The sequence below is a fragment of the Urocampus carinirostris genome, chromosome 3, assembly GCF_059441175.1.
Source record: "Urocampus carinirostris isolate Australia breed hairy pipefish chromosome 3, RoL_Ucar_1.0, whole genome shotgun sequence".
In the NCBI taxonomy this organism is placed as follows: Eukaryota; Metazoa; Chordata; class Actinopteri; order Syngnathiformes; family Syngnathidae; genus Urocampus; species Urocampus carinirostris.
This window is the reverse complement of record NC_142351.1, coordinates 17,569,258-17,593,839: the sequence shown is the minus strand read 5'-3', so window position 1 is coordinate 17,593,839 and position 24,582 is coordinate 17,569,258. Positions and strand designations below refer to the sequence as shown.

General features: G+C 37.4%; 1 protein-coding gene across 5 annotated transcripts in view; it reads left to right on the top strand.

Moving 5' to 3' along the window:
* The first annotated feature begins 3,099 nt into the window (after nucleotides 1-3,099).
* The window catches only part of src (SRC proto-oncogene, non-receptor tyrosine kinase), a 47,568-nt gene continuing 26,085 nt past the window's right edge, over nucleotides 3,100-24,582 (top strand). For 4 of the 5 annotated variants that reach the window (XM_088330899.1, XM_088330896.1, XM_088330897.1 and 1 more), the window contains exon 1: nucleotides 3,101-3,465. The gene's annotated coding sequence lies outside the window, so the exon portion shown is untranslated. Of the gene's footprint in view, nucleotides 3,466-24,582 lie in introns of all 5 variants that reach the window. The other variant, XM_088330895.1, reaches the window with a different exon arrangement.

Sequence of the window (24,582 nt, the reverse complement as noted above, 5' to 3'; positions counted from 1 at the left end):
TTATTTCGGAAATCTTAAAGCTTCAAAAAGGTTGTTGACCCCCTGCTTTATCTTCAAAAAAAGAAATAATATTTATCTCTGCGAAGACACAAATAATGGTAAGAATTTCTTAGTCAGGAAACAAAAAACATATCCATTGATGAAAAACTTGATTTTAGTGTCTCCCCCACTGCTGATATTTTCACTTCAGCAATATTGAAAGAAAACATTGTAGCATCACTAGTTAAAAAAAAAAGTATATACATACATATATATATATATATATATATATATATATATATATATATATATATATATATATATATATATATATATATATATATATATATATATATATATATATATATACTCATATGTTTTCGCGTACAACTTTATTTGTACGGGAAATTTTATTTCTAAAGACATTGCTCTGTATAATAAGCAACACTGACTTTACTGCAAGTGGGGAAATAACTAAGATGCTGAATGAATTGTTTTTTATTTGTAGAATAAGTTAAACATATTCACACAAATTATCCTTGTTTCTATTCTACATAGTCAGTTTTATTGTGGGTAAATAGGTGCCGCGTTGTGTGTAAAGTTTATTTATGCATAGGAAAATTGCAATCATTAATAACGGGAGGACTTGCCTGAGGTTAGATCAGCACTGGGGACTATATGTCATCTTGGTGAGCCCTTGTTCAGGCATAATTTTGAATTATATAAATCAAGTCATGTTTATTTGTATAGCCCTTAATCACAAAGAGTCTCAAAGAGGTCCACAGACCACAGATTATTGCAAACCAGACTATTGTTACACCATCCCCTGATCTAAAACCTAGAAGAGGGAAAAGAAAAACTCAAAAACCTCAACATGAGGAAAATTAAGAAACCTTGAGAAGGGAACGCACATGAGGTAATCCCCCTTCCAGGATGACCAGGCTGCAATGGATGTTGCAATAGCAAAGATTTAAACATTTCCACTGAGGTTGCAGATCGAATCTCAGGGGGAAGAACATTCCATCTCATCTCTTTCTGTCTCTCTAGTGCCAGTGATTGAAATTATGAGACACACTTTGCCTATCAGCGCATTATTTACATGTAAATATACTTTCAAATAAACTTGTAATCCTGCAAAAGAATCCTTATGTTAACTAAATGTACCTGTAATGTGTTTACATATATTTTTCCTGTAACTGTAACTGAATACAATAAAAAAAATTGTATCCAAATTGCTTAACGCCAGTACATGTATTCTTATTTAGATAAAAACCTATTTACCTGTGTACAGTGTCAGTAATTTGAAATAAAAATTGCATTTGCCTTTACAACAGGCTTTACACTAAACTCTTATAACGTATGAAATAAATTAACTTCACACATTTTAAGTAGGCTACTTAAAACATAAAATCTTCCCAAGCAAAGCACTGGTCCCTGCAACTTTTTTGATGACAATGTAGTTGTCCGTACATCAGCATGAAGGTCTCAAAAACTTCTTAGTCTCGTTTCCACGCATTTGCCTTTATCTTATCTTTATCTTCTGTTTTCTTTTTTCATTGCTTTCTTTTTTTTCTTTTTAGCTTTATTTGTCCCCCCAACGTAATTTTGTGCATAATGTTAAATTTTCAATACCTGGAAAACGCAAAAAAAATAATGCAAAGACGGTTTTGGGAGCCGAAAGAAATGTGTCTTTTTAGTGAGCCGAGATGAAAAAGCTGCCCCTCGAAAAAGAAACGGAATTCCCATCCATGCAAGCTTATTTAAGTGAGAGGAGCTACTCGGGAAAGACAGTTAAACTGCTAAATTCTGCAAACACGTAGCACAACACCCACCAGGGACACATAGATGACAGGAACAAAGTAGAGGTTGAGTGAAATGAATGATAACAGCGCTTCTTGTGACACGTTTCCTTTTCTTTTGCTGACTTTTCTGGCTTCACCTAGCACCGTTCTGCTCTCTATCGCAGTGATTTTCCAGTGTCCTGTGAGAGATGGCCAGGTGTGCCGTGAGAAATTATCCAATGTCACTTTTTAAAATTTAAAATTTTATAAAGCATTTATGAATCATTTTCTGCAAATATTATGTCATTGTCATGTGTCTGTGCCGTAAAAACTGGGAGTATTATAAATTATATTGTAATTAAACATACTATTCAGTGTCATTTTATAACATTTTTGGTGAGTAGTGTGCCGCAAAATTTTTCCAATGTAAAAAAGGTGCCCTGGCTCAAAAAAGTTGAAAAACACTGTTCAATCGTACCTGACTCACATTATTCGCACTGTCTGTGTTAGTTTTACCGCTACAAAAAAGAAAAAAAGAATGGTGGATGGCCAAATCGACTTATAATTTGTGATGGGAGAATTCCCTCAGAGGGTAAAACTCACCTCATCTGTTGCGCTGAATGTGGCCAAATAGCTGACTAGAGAATGAATACACGAATAAGGGTAGTAGTGCAAGTGACAGGTACATGTTAAAATTGTTTTCCTCATCCAGGCAGCCCAAACTAGAAATTAACATGAGCGGGCCCTTTTGGAAATCTCTCGTTCTTTCCGATTCGTAACTCCGGCATTGCATTCAGGAATGAGGCAGTTTTTAAAAATCAAATCAAATCTCAAGGTTCCTGGAAAACTCGCTGAATCGACACTTTGATTCTACGTACTGTGACTGAACACTAGATAGCAGTGTTTTACAAGTTTTAGCAGCACTATAGCAGTAAATAGATCAACATTAAACGTATTCTTTTTGTATCTTCGATTATATGCTTTAATATTTTAATAATAATATTGTCAGGGGAATAGACAATTGTGATGGTAGAAATAAAGTAAGAATAAAGGTATTCAAATTGCTTGAAAATATCCAGAGCTATTACTGATCAACTAGAATGATTAGAATTGGAACAATTCAAAACTATTTTACTCAATTTTCAATTGTATTACTTTATATTTTGACATGTATTTAATCTAAGGTCGACGGGTTCCCCGGGCTTCCCTTCAGTTGTCTCAAACAGGGGTTAATATATGTATACCAAGCTCTACCAATCAGCGCTCGCCATTCTACTGAAGCCACGCCCCCTTCTCCTGCCTCTGCTAAACCTCTGACACATCCCGGTGTTTTGAACTGGCTCTTCCCAGCCAGACCCGGACGTTAGTCCACGCGTAAATGTAACACTTTTTTTTTACCAAAGGGATTTAAGTTCTTTTTTTCCTCCTGTTTTTCTTTTTTGCTTCGTGTTACTGAGTGGGAGCTTCCCCGCGGCATGACCTCGTCTCACCGGCGACCCCCGTCGACTTTGAATCGTGGCAAGGTTTGCGGCTGTTGTTTTTTATGCGCGCCCTATTCAACATTTTCCATCAAAATCCGAATTTGAGGAGCTTCGTCGTTTTGTGTGTCCATTTCTCTTATTTACATTTGGAGACATTTATGTTTTGACTTGAAGACGGGACCGGAACCCGAAGAAACCACCACATACCTCCACGAGTGGGTTGGGTGAGTAACTCGCTCTTGTGCTTTAACTGGCTACGGGGAGTCACTGCGTCAAAAACAATCTAATGGCAGCCTTGTGGGGGGACCTATTCGGGTTACAACTATTCACTCCTAAGGTCAATTAAGTGTAAATTAACCTGTTAATGCAAACACTACTGTACTGTATCCCCCTTTGTGATTCATGACTGCGCTTCGCCGTATGAGAACCGTCCGGGTTTCGCAAACGTAACATCAACATGCGTCAGTTTTCGGAACGCCAAGTTCCCACAAAAATTCTTTTAAAATCCGGCATTGTTTGCAAATTGCATATTTATTTTATTTATGTTTTCCTGCCGCAATAACTTTGGCCAATTGTGGTAAAACAACAACAACGCCTGGATTTTTTTGGTAACGATCCGATTCTAGTGAATCCAAGGGTTTTATCAATCAATGCCAATCTTGACACCGATCCCTTTTGCTCGGAACTGTCATTATCATTGAATATTTGAACCTTTCTACCTTTTAAGTTAATTAATAATTACAGTGAAAACAGCACAAACATTTTAGAGACTAAAACGGTTCTCTTTTTTTTCTTAATTGGATAACTACAATGAAAATGTAATATATATATATAAACAGGGTTGGGTAGGGTTACTTTAACTGGATTACTTTCAATTACTTTCGGATTACTCCAATACCAAATATGCTAATAAAAGACAAAATAATCTAAATATGAATAAAATTATGACTCACAACACGTGGTAAGCTTTCTCTCCTGGCTTTGATCTCCGGCAAAACTAACATAAAATGCGACAGAAACAAAATGAAAATAAATCCAAACAGCTTGCCAACATCATTTTTGCCGTTCCATGTATTCCGTTACTCCCCAAGCCTGCACAAAATTTAGTAATTGTATTCATATTTAGTTTCTTTTGTCTTTTATTAGCATATTTCGTATTGGAGTAATCCAAAAGTAATTGAAAGTAATCCAGTTAAAGTAACCCTACCCAACCCTGTATATAAACAAACAGTTTAAAATATATAAATATTTCTACTACTACTGTTTCAGAACATAAGTCAAACAAAAAAAAGAGCAATGTAATGAAAATTCAAATAAATCGAAGTCAACATGACAACTGTAATACCTCTCATTGCAAAACATTTTGAAAATTAAGTCAAAGTGCAAATAGTGTAAACAAAATACATAAAAGACCTTTAACAATATGAAAAATAAAAGTTTACTACAAGTGATTAAGGACAACAGTAGCAAGAGTCAAACCAAAAACCGCAGCAATGTAACAAAAATACAAATACTGTATAAGAATGTCAACAATACAACTAAAATATCTTCCATTGCATAATATTTTCCATATAAAGTATAAAAACGATTTGATCCAAATTGAAAGTTATATTGTACTTATAGACTGCACGGCAGATGAGTGGTTTGTGCGTCCGCAGCACAGTTCTGAAGTCATGGGTTCAAATCCAGCTACTAGCCTTTCTGTGCAGAGTTTGCATGTTCTCCCCACTCCGGTTCCCTCCCACATTCCGAAGACATGCATGTCAGGTTAATGGGCCGGGCCAAATTGTCCTTAGGTGTGAATGAGCAAGTGAGTTGTCTGTCTCTGTGTGCCCTGTGACTGGCTGGCAACCAGTTCAGGGTTTCTCCTGCTTACTGGCCGAAGATAGCTGGGATGGGCTCCTGCACTCCTATGACCCTACTGTGGATAAGCGGTGCAGATGATGGATGGATGGTTGGGTAAAGTGCCACTTGAGAGAGTGAAAAGATGTCAAAATTATGTAACCATTGTCTCAAACTTCAACTTCTCACAGTAAATCACCTGTGGAGCGTTTATTGTACGATGGAACCTCTAAATTCAACATTTAATAAGGTATTAAATAGACAATGTGCAATATTTTACCGCTACATGTCACTGTGTTTTGTATTGCACTTAAAATGTGGTAAAAAAAATTACACAAGGAAGAATGAAAAAAATCTATCTATCTTGGTCATATCCCTCAAGAGGGGTGACCGACAGCAAGACCAACACATACAATAACATAGAAAATAAAAAAGGGAAAAAAATAGCAAAAGCACACACAAACATTTTCATAACCATGGCCAACCCAAATGCCCAAACTCCCAAACAAGTTAGGCACCTTGGCACCCAAGTTGGTCATGCTTTTGTCCCTCCAGATGAAACAGGACACAAGAAAGCGGCCATGTCACTTGGGTCAGGGTGACACAACACACTCTTTTGTTCAACAGCAGGGCCTGACAGCTTTCACTGGTTTACCCCTGCCGCATCATACAGGTGCCCTGCCCATCCCTTAGAACGCGCCCAAACATCCCTCTACACTTTTAAAACACCTCTCCACTCAGTCCTATTACCAACAAGAGCTCGAGCTTCCACTAGAAAAAAAAAACAAGGAAGAATTTGAAAAAAAAAAAACTTGGGAGACTCAAAGTAACCAAACTGCACAGTTCTTTTCTCTTTCTTTGCCTGGCCTTTCAAAAGGTTTTTTTTGGTACCTGTAGCGGCAAGATGGCAGACAATTCATACATGCCAAACTTAATACATCAAAAAGTGGTTAATTTAGCTTTTTGCAGCATTGATTTGCTTTTTACTACTTTGTTTAAAAATACAAAGCTACAAAGGACAGACAGTAGTGCAGTAACCAGTTAGATCCTGTCATATACATTTAAGACCCATGGAACAATTTAATCTGATAAATCAGGGTAACTACTTTCGATCATGTCCATATACTCTTGCATCTTAGCACGTACACTTAAAAATCGAACAGAACCGTGTACATTGCATCCATTAAGACAAATAAAACAATGACCTTTTTTGTGATTTTACAAGTGTAACAAAATTGGAAGGCTACACCTTCCAATGCAAGTAAAAAAATATATATGGTAAAGATGTGCAAAAGGATAAAAAAGGCACAAGCCTCTTCCTAGTTTTTCTCCCACTGGGAAAGATTCCCTAGCATTTTGGTTTAAGCTGTCAACCGTGATGCCACGCCCCACTAAAATGAGATCACAGCTCATTTGATATTCAGGCTAAAAGTCTGAAATGCAAAAAATAACGATTTAAAACATATATATATATATATATATATATATATATACCGTTAAATTCAGAAGATACAGCGCACCTGGTTATAAGCCGCACCTAGTACATACCTTTTTTAAAAGGTAAAAACATTTTGTACATACATTAGCCTCACCTGACTTTCTGACTATATGCAGGATGTGCCAACATTGAAACTATTTACAAAGAATGACTGTACACAGTAAAAGTTTTGATAATATAAGGTACCTCAACCCTAAACGTTCCCACAGCCCGCTGCCTTTTTGCTGGACTTTTGATAAACAAATATGTGTCAGTACAATGTCAACAGTCACTGAAATATGTTTCATATCATTGGAAAGATTCACTCTTGGGATTCAAGATATGATGACCATTTCAAAATATACTCAATAGAGAAACATCACGGTCAGTGTGAAACAAGATACACGAAAACTATAAAGTCGGTGTAACTCACGACTACGTCCCCCGGGCCATCTACAACGATTTTGAATGTCCACGAAGATGGCTTTGTTCCATCTAGGACAATCAATAGAATGCAAAGCGTGTAAAATATTTACTTTTAAACACAAGATAATGCTGACAGATAAATAAGATTTGCCTAAAACATTTCTGCTTCGTTGGATGTTGCTCCTTGTTATCTGTTCGATTTGCCACATTATTTCCGATTACAAATAAACAGACTTGTAAAATTATTCCCAATGTAGTACAGATGCTGCCCAACCTATGAACAAGTTAGGTTCCGGATGATCGTTTGTAAGTTGAATTTGTTTGTAAGTTGCTTCAGTGCTATATTTTCTATGTTTATGGTTTATACAAGTATGTTTAAGGCTTGTATAAATAACTTGTATTGTTTTGTACTAAAAAATAAACACATCATAAAATAATATGCTCTATAAAGATAAATAAAGTGAGGTTTGACTTACTGTTTTACTTGCGCTTCAAGAGGTCCTCCTCTGTGGTCAAAAGTGGCCCAAAAAATCGTTCCAACCATTTTCTCAAACGCATCAAGCTTTCTTATTTCACTCTTGTTTCAAAAGAAACGGCTCACTTCCTCCTTATATTTTTCACCAACCATATTGACTGGATGCACGAGATATTAAACAATAAAAGGAGGGAGGCGTCTGTAGTTAGCGCTCCACTTTTGGTGGTCACCTTTTCGATGATTGTGGTCTATTCATGCTAGTTTTACTTGTGCACAAAGCGCTAAGTTACATTAAACCTTTGCCTTCCTCGACACATATATTCAACCTGTCCCACACTTACCTTTACTGGGCGCCCCTGGGGGCCGTTGGAAAAAAATGCATAAATTAGCTGCATCATTGTATAAGCCGCAGGGTTGAAAGCTTGGGGTTGCGGCCTATATTCAGAATTTTACGGTATGTGAAAAATTAAAAAGATTAACATATTAAAAAATGATTACTGAAGCATATCAAAATTATTGATTTGGAAAAAAAGTTTCACGCAAACGTTTTTTTCTTAAAGACATAACTACACTTTTCAAAATTCAAGATGAGCCAAAAAATGTTTAGTTTCATAACCTAGCCTAGATTCTTAGTTTCAAACCTTGTCAGATCCATCCATTATCTGCACCACTTATCCCCAGTCGGGTTGTGGGGGTGCTGGAGCCCATCCCAGCTATAATCTGGCTGCCAGCCAGTTGCAGGGCACACAGAGACAGACTACTTAATCGATCCCATCACACCGAAGGACAATTTGGACTGGCCAACTAACCTGACATGCACGTATCTGGAATGTGGGAGGAAATCGGAGTGTTCGGAAGGAACCCACGCAAGCACGGGGAGAACATGCAAACTCCACCCAGGAAGGCTAGTAGCTGGATTTGATCCCATGACCTCAGACCTGTGCCGCAAACACGCTAACCACTCATCCGCCATGCCGCCCACCTTGTCAGATGTCAATTATAATTTAATCAGCAAACACATATTCAATTTTGTCATAGTCTGAAGTACTGTCGTCAATTTCAAGGTTTGTATTTAGTGATGAAGCCCAAAATTAAAGCCTTGCTGCTATCCTTTTCATGTTGGGAAACTTTGGACAGTACCACAATCCCCACCTTTGGGTGGGATTATTTTTTCTGAGTTCACGAGCTGTGCAAGAATTTTGTTTGGAAGAAACCGATTTCCCCTTCTCAAACAAACTACCATATTTTACCATACTAAGTCCTTGGAGCAACTTCATTTTTCTTTTTTGTGCATGCACCAAAATATTTTCTCATGCCTCTAGGTATGGGAGAGTCTGCTTGAAGTGTTTCCTAGCAAGTTTTTCTTTTCCTTTTAACTATTCAAACACAGTTGTCATGCAGCCACAATTAGTCCTTTCCATGGAGCTTGACTCTAAGAGCAAAGTATCGTCTTTAATGTGGAAACGGGATTGCTGAGACGTCGCCGGTGTAATCGTGCGCCCTGTAATTTGTGGAAGAGCGAGCATGCTGGCCGGCATGCATGTCCTCGCTGAGCCAACCTGTTTTCGCGACTTCAGAATGTCACATGCGTTCGGAGGCTTTCTGAAGTCGCACTGCCAGCGAAACTCTGACTTGTTTTCCTCTCTGTAATCCTCTCAGAAATGTGAAATGTTTTTCCACTTTTCTCCCAGTGACACAAATCAGAGGAGGATACATATATTTTCAATCATCATGGAATCACGCTCGCATCTGCGTTTCAGTAGTGCATTAGACTAATCCTCAACAGATTACGTTGGCAGTTTTTTTATATTTACTGAAAGCATTATGAATTTTTGGCAATATGAAAACGCATGTCCTAAAGGTTTAATTTTTCTGTGAGATGTCGCCGTGTGCACATATGTTGGTGTTTTCTAATGCTCCTTGGAATCCCATGAATGCTATGCATTTTAAAGCTTCAAATGGAGATTGCTATAAAGGGGCTCTCTGAGATGAAATTCCTACTAATTGGCATCATGGCTTTGGACTGGAACCTTTTGTTCCTCCTCCTAGTGGCTCATCTGGCATGTCAGGCTGATACACTGGGCCTGTCAGGCATCAATGCGCCACTTGTTTCCACAGCTATCCGGACCCTGTGGCTTTAAGAAAAGTCACTTCCACTTTTTAAATTGGTTGTGTGCACCAACTTAAAGAAGCGGAAACCGGATCATTTAGAGTTTGGTAGCCAGGAATTTGGTCTCATGTCAGTGTTGTCTGACAATGTTCCTGATACCATGTTCGCCGATCATCAAAACACAGACCACATCCAAAAAACGTTCATGTTATACTATCTCAAACAAGTGTCTTGCAAGCCCGCGGTACGATAGTTTGTGGCCCCCGTCTTAATCTTTTTGAAAATATTTGATTTGCCCCCTAAAAACTCAGTGTATCTCATTGGCCAGCAACCATTTTCTGTACCATGGACCGGTTTATTGACAATACTTTCGCGGCACGGCCCAATTGCGGCATTAAACTTTCTTGTACTTTTTCTTGAATAATAATAATGGTGATAATAACAACAATCATATAATTTGTAACTATAACAAAATTAATAAGCATAATGAGCATAAATTCACTGTGTAGCCATGTGGAACAGTTATGAAATGAAATGATCTGCATTTATATAGCGCTTTTCAAGTCAATGACTTCCCAAAGCGCTTTACAGTGTGCTTCACATTTCCCAATAGCGGCCTTGTATTACAGCCATGTAAGGCGCTAACCTGCTTATTGGGGGTATTGGGGGTTCAGTGTCTTACCCAAGGACACTTCGACATCTAACACGGACAAGCCGGGATTTGAACTGGGATCCCTTGATCCCAAGACGAGCGCTCTACCTCCTGAGCTACTGCCGCCCCAAATATGTTATATGTCTCATAACACCAAAATCACTTTCATTCATTTTCTTATCCTAACAAGTGTAGTTCGGGTGCTGAGCCCATCCCAGCCATGTTTTTGGAACCTGGTAGCTTCCGAGGGCACTGGGAGATCATGCGAATTCCACACAAGGAGGTCGGTAGTTGGAATTGAACCCAGGACCTCTGAACTATGAGGCAACACACTCTAGTCGCTATCGTAACAATTAATGCATGTCACGCCGTCACATGCCAAGTAATAAACTCTTGGATGCATGACCTACTAGTACATACAGGCTTCCATGAGTGGGGTCAAAAATGAGTGGGGAAAAAATAACGCAAGTACTAATGACATCATGTCATAACGATGATTTATAAGAAATACCTGGAAGTTGACAAAAATAAAATATTTGTAAAGATTTTGAAGAATAACAACCCCATGGGGTCCTTTTTGACCCCACTTAAGCATTTAAGGTTAAGAATAAAAACTCACCAAATGTAGCAACTCCTCAAAAAGCATTTTGGTTTTATGTGGTCTCTGTGTCACGTTCTTGACTTCGGGATCCATGGATCCTCCAATTCCATTGCCAAATGCTTATCAATGGTAACAAGTTTGTTTACAACCATTCTAGCATGGCATAGTTGACCATTCTACATGCTAATTGGCTATAGATGAAAATATTTCTTTTCATTCATCTTTCACTGTGTCTTCGGTGGGTGGGAACCACGCTAATTTGATTTAAAATGTACCACCTCAAAGACCCAGTTCAAGTTCAGTCAGAAACAAAGCAGGGTCAGTAAGACAATTAGTAAAAATAATAGAACTTTTTAAAAATGTTTATTTTTGTGCAGCCCGGTACCAAACTACACTCGGCCCGGTAGTGGTCCGCGGCCCTGTGGTTGCCGACTACTGGTTATCTGATTAAAATAATAATAATAAGGGACTGAGATGGTGTGATGTTAAGTTGACATGTTGGTATGTTGTTCAATACAGGATTTACATAATGTCCGTGAATGTCTGCGGTGTCTGTGGTGCATGGACAGATAGACATCTAAAAAAGGTAGCCACTCCTTGCACATTTGCTCTCTGCACTATTGTACTTACAGCATTATTGTTACAGTGTTAATGTTACTGTTTACCTGACTTGTTAACCTGACTGCCCATTTTGCACATCTGGTTAGCTACTCCTCTTGCACTATCGGCACTATGGTAAAATACTATACGTAGCCATAATACAATACAACTTTTACTTATATCTGTACATTCAAGGAAACTGTGCGGGTCAGATGTATCGACATTTCGTTCTGTATACACGTGTACTAGAATGACAATAAAGTAGATCTGAATCTGAATCTGAATCTAATTCTGCAGGTAATAAACTAGGTTTTTTTCCTGATATTTTGGCATGGGTTATGGTTGGCTGTGTTATATTTTAATAAACAATCAGAGTACAACTCCAAAGCTCGCTTGTCCATCATAGCTGGTCTCTACAACATCAAGGATTAATGTTGGTGCGACCTGCAAGTTTCATACGAATGACACTTGTGCAGAGTTGAGGGGGGGTTCAGTATATAGCATTCAAGGGTGGGACCTATGCCCGGTTTTCTGCAAAATCGTGACATTAGCTGTTGAGTTGCTGCTCAGCGGAACCGAAAATAAAGCGGAAAAGATGCACTTGCGCAAAGTTCTTCGCCGGTCAGGGAAAAAGTAACTGAAATTTCAACACAACAATGAAACCAAGTGGAATTATGTGTCTTACACAGTCCCAAACAACATGTCTTTTTCAAAGCCCACACTGAAGAGAAAGTTAAGTGATGAGGCCAGACATTTTTCCGCAAGGTGGCAAATTCAATATTTATTTTTCGAACACGAGGACACCCCAATGTGTTTTGATTGCGCAGAGAAAATTGTGGTGAACCACAAATACATATTGAAACGTCATCACATATACTGAGGACTATTCAAAATATCAGACTTACTGATGAGCACCTTAAAGCCACACTGAGAGTCTTAAGTACTCCCTCCCTCAAGCCAAATGTGGCTCAGCTATGTAAAAAGAAGCACTGCCAAAGCTCTAGATGCAATAAGTCGGCAAGGAAAGCCATGTTCAGAACAGATCATGTTCCCTCTTCAAGTCATGTTCAAAAAGTTAAAACTCAAAGAACTGTTAATACAGGCAATTGAACTGAATAAAAATGATTATTGTTTTCTAGTCAGAAAATATGTATGGTTTCTTCAGTTGTTTATAATATCTCCTTTATTAGTTTATCCCAGATTGATTCATTTCTTTATTCATTAAAAAAAATAAATATATATATATATATATATATATATATATATATATTTGAGAACATTTGAATGTTTTTATCATAGCTTTTCTTGTGAAAAACCTGATGAGACCCAGGCTCACCCACTCTCTCTAGTCGCCCAAAAGGAAAATGAGTTTGAGGCCCCTGATTTAAGGCATCTCTTAGATTTTTAATGATCCAGACATTTTTGATAGTAATCCCAAAGACCAACCACAGTAAGCTTTTTCCTACTACAGTTGTATTATGGATCTGAAAAGCTAGACGCCTATTGGGCCCCACTATTTCACATCTTTATTATGTATGTGCTGCCTTTTTGCATTGTGTACACATTTCTCATTACATTTTCAATCATGGGTTGCATAATTCGACACGCTAGTCATCGACTGACTCTAGTCATTGTTCCTGGAGATCAATGTCAGTGCCTGGCAACATAAAGCATAAGCGTGCCAAAGTAGCCTAGCTGCTAATTATATCTGACCTCTCTTGATGGACAGATATGAAAAGTATAAATTCATGTATATAGTCAGGGATGTTACAATATTCATACTAATAACAGTGCCCCTTCATATTCTTGTGGTCTAGTTTCAGGACAAATTAATTTGCAGTTTGCAATGTCTTGCATTGTAGCCTTTCCGCATCATTTAAAAAAAATCATTTTGTTCGGCCTGCCACTAGGAAACATTGCAGTAACCAGGTTGTGAGCTTTTTATATTCTTACATGATACTCCCTTCACTACTGATGAAAATAAAATATCGTGTATCAAAAAAAGCTGGTTTGCTTGTAAATAAAGTTTTAGGCATTGGTAGAAATGTTAAAAATATTTGGTCCAAGGCAGACATCTGGTCCATGCCTTTTATACTTAGGTTGATAGGAGTGCAATGGTGATGCATTAATGAAAAGCAGCAGTCGTGAAATGTGAAACAAAGTGTGATTAATTCAAGGTCAAGTTAAAACAACTACCTCTGTGATCATCCCCTGTGGATTCCTTAGTTGTGAAGTGAGCTCACTGTCGCTGACTGCTTGCTGAGATCACCATTTGATCGTGCGCTGGTGTCCCACTTTTGCTTTCGGTCAAATGGAGATTAATGTCAACTGAGCCCGGAGGACTCAACATAAACCCTCCAAAAAAGTATTTTTTCAGAAGATGACAAATACAACACTGTTAAATCATCTTCATAACATCAGAGAGAAGAAGCCATTAATAACACCATAGGTTGACCCATAATGACAAGAAAATGACACCCACACACTTGAACTCACCAAAGTGTGTTAAATGTATTTTTTTTTTAAACTACATTCACTGTGAGTTATGAATCTTCATCTATACTGTACTCCAGCAAAATACTAGTAAGGAATTACTTTATCAGTTGGGGCCTCTTTTTTGCTGATTAAATATTAAATGTATTCAACAGCGTGCCAAAGTTACTTTGATTACCTGATTACCTTCCTTTTAAAAGTAACTAAATGGCATCACTGATTACTTGTTCAAAGTAACTCAATTATATTATATTTAACTTTTTCAGTCTCATTCTGCAGGGTCTGAAACATTCCCAACACAAAATTGACAAACAGTGCGGCAAATACGTAATTGGAAATGCATTTTTAACAGAAAAGGTATAAATAATGAATTATTGTCTTTTTTTGGCTTCTTGTAATGTTAATGTTAGTACTGGGCATAGTTTCAAAGCTTAGATTAATCTCACTCTAACTCTATCATAACGCAGATAACGGCCCAGCTTTGAAAAATAATATTACATGAAAAATAAAACATTAAACAAGTAAAAACAACCAAAATACAAGTACGCTCCTTGTTAGGTCAGCTCTTTTTACATTCTAAATGTTAAAGTGTTTTAAACATAAAATGCAGACAGTGTTTGTGAACACCATATAATGGAATAAAATAACATAAGTAGCGTAAACGTGATATAATCAATAATTGTTTAAAAAATATTTTCTGAACAGCTCCCTTCTGCTTCACACAACCTAAATTCACTTTTTACCAAAATCCAAACGTTCATATATTTTTTATGCCAAAACCATTTTAACTTTTTAACCTAAAGCACCTTGTCACCAGCTCACAGAGTACATTTGACTTAGATGTTGTCCGCTTTAAGTTAACTGGAATAACCTCAAATCAATCACTGTACCTTTAAGTTGAAAATGTGTCCTTACAATATTGTGACTTGGTAGATTTGTAACGCAAAACATAATGCTTTGATTGAACATGCGCTTTAAATTTGTTTAAATTGATTAGTAACACCAAAAGTAAAAGTAATTTTCCAATTGTTTACGTACTAAGACAAAAAAAACATAACCAAAAACTGAAACGGGATCAATGAGAACCACCTTTTTCCATTATTAATATTTAGTTCAATCAAGGGCTCAATCTGACTTGTATTGGTCTGAAATGATAGGGTTATTTCTATTGTTTTCATAGATACTCATGTATACCCATCCAAATAGTTTTATTGCTTATGCGCCTAATTGCACTCAAGCAGTTTCTCTTCTGGGATGTTTCTATTTCTTATTCTGATGTTAAAAAAAAAAAAAAACACAGTTGTATCCATACTTGTATAGTGTAAGTCAGTGCTTATGGCAAGCCACATACAGGTACTGGTACAACTTTTGCAAATTTTACAAATTGTACTGAGTGACATAAATGAAATGATATTTAGTTCATGTCAAAAGTTAAATTTGGAAACAATGTTTAGTTGTGTAATGACGTGGCTTCCGCTCTGCCTTTTCCTATCAGACTGCTCGCAAACACCCTTGTTCGTATGTCACTATACTTGTAATTGATTAATTCAGATTGGTCTGAGAATCCAAATTTTGACCCTTGTCTGACCCTATTCCCCTATGTGAAAGACAATGGGGGGAACCTTCCTCATTTTTTGTGTGACACACACACCAAACAATTGCAACCACCTGTTTTATTTTTCCCACCTCTCAAACTTGCTTCTGTTGATGTGACCATGACCTATTTTTGTTGTAGTTTCTTCAGCCATTTTTAAAATTTGGAATTGTATTAAGTTTACACCTGTTATTAATAGTACAGCGCAAGCATATTACTATAGCAGCTGTCAAAAAGTCCCTTGGGCGACAAGAACTAAAATTAAGTGAATTAAGATTTTTATTTGTCCTCACTTTATTTTGATCTTTTTGGCTGCCATGCAAAAACATTATTTCAATCAGCACCTAGTTCCAGGCAATAATAATAATAATAATAATAATAATACAATGACTATTTACCTTATTCATCCATGCGTAATGTAAACTCGTGTATAATGTGCACCCCTAATTTTTGATTGTAACAATTTTTTTCACTTTTTCTCATCTCAAACCAGCATTTTAACTGATAAACATTGAATAAGTGCGGCCATGATCAAACCTTTATTGATCAAGTATCATACAGACAGCCTGGATTTTTTTTTTTTTTTGGGAGGGGGGGGGCATGAAAGAGTCGGAAAGTATGTTGTGAGTAATTACTTTTGGCCCCTTTTTTTCCAGAACAACCCAAATTTTCAATGCCTGGTAATATCTATCATAACTATGTGTTAAGACAATGTAATAAGAGTTTAAAATGAAAAACAAAACTAAAATCGAACACAGATTTTTCAGGGTTATGATAACGTAGAGACTGGAACTGAACATAAATACATTGTAAGATGACATAACCTGGAAATACGTTTTCTCTTTCAGTTGTCCAAATATTGTCGACTTTTTTCCCAATGACCAGGCGTTTTATGGGCCTGAGGGTGAATAGATTCCTGGAGACAGAGACCCACATCATGCTCCCCAATTCGTTGCCTCTTTGACATTCAAAACTGATAACTTTTGAGTCCTTTGAACATTACTTTTTTTTAAATTGGTTACAGATAAGGAAAAATGATCTCCAAATGCATTACTTATTATGCCCCGTCTGTGTCATTTCATGCCTGTGGTTGGTCCACTGCCACACTTGGCTGCCTGTGAGATACCATTTTGGGAAGTTTCTGCTACCTTGTGGGTGTTTTGGAGGACTACCTTGATTGAATTAGATTTATTTTTATAACAGTCGCAAAGTTATGGTATTTCAAATTGTGCTTGTCAAACTGGGGCGCTGGCACCCCCCTGGTAATGAGAGGGTTAATATAATTTATGGACAATAGAAACTCTGAATACATTGCCAACATAAAATGTACGATGTATTTATTTAATGTCCTTCAAAGTCCCATTTATCATCAGATACACCAAAGCATCGTTTCCCATGTTATGGTCTTTTGCATTTATTTATATCTTTCAGAATGACTTTCTGATTTCTCCATTCTCTAACAATTATCTCTGGCACTGTGAATAAAATCAAATTCCTTTTCGTATAATATCCGTATCATTGGTGGTTAGGATTAGGCGCTCTCATTGCTGAGACCCGGGTTTGATTCCCTGTTCGTCCAATGTTTTGCGATTGTGGTCAGCAATATTTTTCGACTGATTAATAATTGCACAAATCCGGTAGTTTTTGAAATGTATTTCAAGCAAATATTTTGCTTTAGAGAAAATCCAAATTAGAAGACCGGTGCTTAAAAGTATTTGTATTATCTTCTTATTAATCTTGTTACTGTATTTTTATGTGAATGTGTTTTTAATGTTGAAAAGGTTTTGATTTATGGGTATTTAGGGTTGACTTGGATGTTTTTGGCAGCCCCGAAACAGATTATTTGGTTTTCAGTTATTTCGAATCGGAATGTTCACTCAAAATATAAACAATACAGACGCTGCCCAGCCTACGAACGAGTTAGGTTCCGGACGATGGCTCGGAAGTTGAATTTGTTCGTAAGTTGCCTCAGTGCTATATTTTGTATGTTTATGGTTTTTATAAGTATGTTTAAGGCTTATTTAAGTAATCATATTGTTTTGTACTAAAAAATAAACATTTAATAAAATAATATGCTCTCAAAAGATAAATAAAGTGAGGTTTTACCTACTTTTGGGACTTACCCGTCAAGAGTTCCTCCTCCATGCTAAAAAGTAGCCAAAAAAAAGCGTTCCGACCATTTTCTCAAACGCATCAAGCTTTCTTATTCCACTTTCGTATAAAAAAGAAATGGCTAGCCTCTTTACACTTCACACCAACCATATTGAATGGATGCACGAGATATTAAACAATAAAAACATCAAAGTTCTTAGCGCACTAGCGATACATTACACGTTTTTAGGATTACACACGAACCAGGAAGTAAAAGCCGGATTTCTTCCTCGGGGTGGATGCTGGTTGACTTCTCACAGCGCCACAGTAGTACTGTCCTCTACTCGGAAAAAGGTGCACCCAATATAAAATCTAACTTAAAGCAATGTCCGGATATTTTTCGACATCCCGAAAAAAAGGATCGTACCTACCGTTTTGCGTAAGTCGAATGTTCATAAGTAGGGGAGCGTCTGTACTAGATTCGAGCACGATCTTGGAACAAATTCATGTCGTATGGAGGGGTATCACTGTATAAAAATCTTATAAAAAATTCTTCTTGGACATTTCTTGGTCCATTTATTTCTCAATTCCACTCATTGAAACAGATTTACTGGCGTGTAGTGCCGCTGAGCAGTCACTTTGCAGATATCATAGTCGACAGGTATTGTGGGAAATGTAGTTTCTGGCTAGAGCACTTTTTTGACTCAATTATTTTTAGACACTCGGACATTTTTAGCACCCGCCAGCCATATAAAATGATGTGGCAAGCCAAATGAGGGCTATGAGTTTGACCATTGTGATTTAAAGGATATAAAAATCTGGCAGTCCTTTAACTCTTTGAGTTACAGTACATGCCTTCATTGCAAAGGTTGTGTGTCTCACCTAAATAGCACATTAGAGGGAAAATTTGTGATCCCACGCAGCAGAGCTGTGGCATTTTATTGAATGGACCATTTGATAGATGTTTGATGGATTCAAACAGTGGAGGACTTGTGTCCATCCCAGCATCCATGGCCACTTCCTGTTCTGCTGTGAATGTGGAAATCAGCCATGGTGACAGAGGCCACCCATCTCCACTCAATCCAGCCACTGTGGCAAAGCTATCACCTTGGTTCTCATCACTCGATGTGGTTTCGTGACAGGAAAAGGCGTATTTAGCACGAAGAAAGATGCCTCTGTGTGGCTTTGTGGCAGGGCAGCTGGACAAGCTGGATCAGGATGATGACATGTTCATGCATGAGGCTCTGCCCCTCCTTTATGCGTGCAATATTATTTAGAGCTGCAACAAACATTTGTTTTTTTTTATATTCTATTAATTTGTTGATTTTTATTTTTTCCTAATCGATTCTGGGATTTTTTTTCTTGCTCAGTTTATCTGATCCGAGACCATTGATCATAGCATCATTGCTCCCTTTTTGTGTGCGAGTGTGTGCGTTTGTGTGTATGCACGTGCGTCTACCACAAACACCAGTGTGTATATATATATATATATATATATATATCATATGAGTAATCTTAGGGGGTGATTGTCCCAAATCATGGTAGGTGCTGATGTGGTGGAAGAACTGAACATGAAAATATTCCACATGAAAACCAAAAAAGGTGTAGGGCCCCACAGGACCCGGAGTCTTATGTTCATCATAACATCGTCATCTTCACTTTAAACAGGGTTGGGTAGAGTTACTTTAACTGGATTACTTTCAATTACTTTTGGATTACTCCAGTACCAAATATGCTAATAAAAGACAAAATATACTAAATATGAATACAATTACAAAATTTTGTGCAGGCTTGGGGAGTAACGGAATACATGGAACGGCAAAAATGATGTTGGCAAGCTGTTTGGATTTATTTTCATTTTGTTTCTGTCGCATTTTATGTTAGTTTTGCCGGAGATCAAAAAGATCAAAGCCAGGAGAGAAAGCTTACCACGTGTTGTGAGTCATTATTTTATTCATATTTAGTTTCTTTTGTCTTTTATTAGCATATTTGGTATTGGAGTAATCCAAAAGTAATTGAAAGTAATCAAGCTAAAGTAACCCTACCCAACCCTGACTTTAGAGTAGTCTTCATTTGTTTTTACTTTTGCTATAATTTAATCTTTTACTTATTTAATCGGTAGTTTTACAACTTACACTAAGGCAGCAGGAGTGAGGGAGTGTTATTTCCCTGACATGTTTAATCTGGAGGGATAAAATGTTGTTTACCTGCAGTGAACCGGATCACTAGTACTGGTGTATCAACTTTGTGAAGATTCTGCTTATGATACATTCAGTACATGGACAGCGATTGGTCTTACTCTACAAACAATTGTACATCAGAGTAAAAAGGCCCAAAACATTAGATTTGAGCATAATTAACCTTTATGTTGATAATTTTTACCACAATTGGATGCAAATAACACTCAAAGGATATTCCATTGGACAGGATCTGAATAGATTCCTAGATTTCATTTTTACTGGCTCGAAAGGGGATATGTTTGAATTTTTATTTATTTGTGTGGGGAAGTATTGCAATGCATTGATGAATTGATATCTCTATCACCCCCGAAATACAATACTGTATTTACTCTTGTTACTCATTGACATTAATTTTCATATTTCAACCTGATGAACAGCCTTAATTCTTTGCACTTTCACTAATAGCCCCAAAATAAATTTAACCCAGGCAGATGCCTTGTTTGCTTTGCTGGTCGCAAGTGGAAATAAAATAACGACACACCTTTTTCAAAAATGTAATCTTGTGATTAGTTTAAGTAGGGAAGGTAAAGTCGATTATTCATTGCTATTAAATAACCCTTCAGTATTGATCAGATACTGAAAAAAGTCATTCGTAATCATTGCCACTGTATTCACTGTCTTTTACCCTATGCAATAACCTCCACTTTTAGTTTTTCATTCTTACTGCTTTGAATATTAACATGTAGACTGGTAAAACTGATGGGTATATAGAGCAATGAGGTATAATTGTTAATGGAAATTAAGAATCTCAAAGCAAACACTCACACACATACAGTATGCAAATGTTTCAAAATTTGAATGCCCTTCTCTAAACCTTGTCCATGTTCAGAAATACAATTTTTTTCCCATTGCTTTTGCTAAAACCTTTTTATTAACTATATTGTTGTAAAGCAAGAGGCCCATTATTCACATATTTTGTACCTACATTTTTCCCCTCCTCAAGCAAGAGCTTTGTACAATATATGGTGACAATAAAAACATCATGACTTAACCTGTTTTGCCTGTGAAGGGATTGCATCTGAGGCTGCTATCCTTGTGTGGTTCTCTACTCACCGTGGGCTGACAGACTCCATACCTGCTGTTAGTGCATTCCTGCCCCAGGCCATGTGAGCTGGAGTTGAGTTTAAACTCGTCTCTGCATTCCTGAATGATGACTGAGCTTCATGTCACTGCTGCACTGTACTGCGGAATGTCGCAGCACATGCACACCTGGCCCACATATCTGGACACGTTTGCTCTTGGATTGACTGTGGGACTATTCTGTGATCTGGCATGTTTTAGACCCCTACAGAACGAGTGGAGTGCACATACCTGGTGTTGAGGAAATGAAGATTTTAGGTTTCAAAAGATATTTCTATTAAATACATTTTAATAATATGCCACTTGCAAGGGAAATCTGATTACTGATAAAAACGAGGTTGCGAATAGATCTTATTCTATTGGCTGCCGTATCAATGTTTAGCGACAGGACGGTCCGTATCTGTTTAAAGAGGGTCCCAAAGATGAACAATGGGAAAAATGTGGAGGGGGGTTCTCCAAAATGCAGCATCTTGTTTTGAATCAAAGGTCATGAAAGTAGCTTTGTAAAGAATTGTCTTGATTCCTTTTAATTAAGCAGACATGGTTTATTGTTTTCCCAAAATGTTCCTTTTTCTGGGAATTTCTGTAAATTTATGAGGTCACTTTGATGTTAGATAGTTTTGAGGAGGTTTGATTGCTCTCCATTCTGTAGGCTTCCCCAAAGGTGTTTGAACCAGTTCTGCACATTGAACAAACGCGGACAGGCATACCATTCCTATATAATTGGATAATAAGATTATGAGTCTCTGTTTTTGCTAAATCAGTTCAACATAGTAATTGACAATTAACCACCTATCTCTATGAAACTGTTAAGTATCGTTGGAGTTAATGGATGAGAGGGAGAAATAATATGGGATCATTCAAATTGAAGTAAGCAACATATTCCTGGCATTTAAGTTCAATGTATGTAACTTTGACACTGACTCATAAAATCTTTCTTGCTTTTGCAAATATCTTAGTTGGCAGGTATTGCTAAAATTTGAGATCCACATTTATTAGCAAGCGGACTGGTCTACCTATTTGACTTTGAGTCGTAACACTAAGGCTCAATCATATTACTCCTTCTTCCCCTTAATTTAACTCCTTTCTCTAGCATAGCACTTCCACAATGAAGCAAGAACGTCCGAAAAGTGGAAGAGTGTGGGACACAAGGTCGTTTCGCCAAGAATGGTTGGGAACACCCTTGCTTCTCTCTAGCCACGTCCCTTCTGCATTACCGATTGGCTAAAAACCATCATAAATGGAATAATAATTTTTTTTTATGTTGTACTGTATTTTGGAACTTAAATTCCTACAGTGGGCGCTTCCAGCCAGGGATGTTACTGTTTTGAAGTGAGTGATATTAAAAGGGAAAAAAAAAAAACAACATGTGTTATGTCACCAAAAAAGCACCTCGAAGTTATGGTGTGGTAAGCAGAAAGCATTCTTAATTTCTAAAGGAATTATTTCCTTGCTCTCACCAAAAAATGGAAGCGGGAAGAAGATAATCAACAAAATAGGGTAGGTGAAAGTGAAAGTAAAGGTATTGGGCCCATATTAAAGTCAAGTTGTTCTCCCACATTGAAGACAACCCTAAAGATCCAAACACACAATGTCATACGCACACCTTTTTATGCTGTACCAACTGTATCAGATGATATGAACATGGGCATTCCTTGTATGGAGCACATTTCTGAGGCAAGGCAAAGCTTACCACACAAAGAGCAGGAGTTACGTCTTTTACTTATACCCTACAAACTTGGAACTGATGTTATTGCCACAGTTAGCAAAGGAATGTAGACGACTTTCTATAAATGTAAGCCCGAGTTTAATGGCATTTACGCTCTCGAGGCCCAAAATAATGTGAAAACATTGTAAAGAAATCTATGCATTCCCAATAAGAAGCCTCAATAAGTGAAATTTGTGAATGGGAACAGTGGCTTTACTTTGTGACATACCTTAGCACGATTACAGTTTGGTTTGAGCCGGGCAGACTGACCACACAACTCCCTTCCTTGAAAGAATGGTTGTGGCTTGCCAGGCTACTAAAAAAACAGTTTTTGCTATAGTTGAGTCACAAAGAATTATCTGAGCATTTGTGTTATTACGTGTTCGTGTTCGCACATGAATTTACGAGTTATGAGTTGCATACAGTACTTCATTACTCGTTTCAGAGTGTGACAAATTAATCAATAAGTTTGATGTGCTTATTTCCTCTTCGAGCATGTGACACCAAATATCTTGCATTACTAGCCAATCCAATATTTGTGATCATTCCAGACCCAAGAGGCACACTTTTTTTTTAAGTGCACCACATAAACATATTTTCCGCTTGTCAATGCAGGACAAAAGACAATTTTAAATGGGCATTGAAATACTCTGAGCATCGAAGCCAAAATATTTTCATGTATGTCATGCCCGGATTAAGAAAGGTTGGGGGAGGACAAAATAAATCCATAAATTTGCCCTTGGTGCCAGCAGTGTTTGTTGTTTGGAAGTGGACATACAGTTCCTCAGTAAATTTGAAGACAGCTGCTGCTCCATAAGCCTAACGTTGTGTGATTTGAAGGTCAATTCAGCAATGACATTTGGCATACAAAAAGGGGGTTTGCAAAGAATTAAGACTACTGAGATCCTTTTGTGGAGACCAAAACACTTATGGCTCCTGAAAGGCTGGAATGTTAACAGGAATGTTTAGGTTCTGGGTGGGAACAAAAAGCTTCAAACTGTATTTTATCTGTAGAGGTGGTCGCTCCTTCTGTTACAAACGTCAAATGAATTCGTTATTACATTTATTGGTGCGGTGTGTTGATTTGTGGAATGCTCGGAATTGCTTCCAGGGATGTGCTTGGAGCTGTAAATATTGACTTCACCTTGTACCCAACCCTTTGCCTGTCTATGACCTCTGAGTAAAGTCGTTGTGAATTCAAAGTTACGCTTGGCTTGAAATGTTAAGCAATGTGGAAAGACCAAATAGAGCTGAACATACAGCAACTCTGGGTTATTTTCATTTGAAATTATAAAAAAACCACAAAGTATTGGGGCATTTATTATGATGTTGTCAGAGATTAACATGGGGTTATCTAAATTTGTGCAAAATCTGCATGTTTTTGGGGGGGGTATAAAATTTGTATCTGCTTTGCAGAAGAAATGATACCTCACGTGACATTGCGTGATCTTGGTATAGTATTTAAGTAATATGGGCTCTGCCTGACAACCACAACTTCAATACAAAGGCTCAAAGTGCCTTTAGGTAGAAAGTTTCAGATCACTTGATCGTAACATAAAGGCTGCAGTTATCCTATGGGCCACACAGAGCACTTGCGAGTAGAAAATTTGAAACTTCCAAAATACGTCATTAAATATGTGCTAATAACCCGGCAACAAAACACATTCTGCTTACTGATGCAGTTGGTAAGGAATTTCACAATCTGTGCATGGATTGTTAATGACTTGATTGTGTTTGCTCGGTTGCACTCAAAAGCCAAGCAACCCTTTAATAGATTCAGCTTTATATACTAAGCTGTTGCAGAATGGGTGACGTAAAGCATTGCTGGTCTTTAATCCAGCAGAATCATCACTGTCGTTCCTTTTTAACAGCTGAGGATTCATTGCTAGAAATGACAACAATGTACAAGCTAGTGTTGAGGCTGTCTGTTGCGCTTTATCTTTGGATGCCCT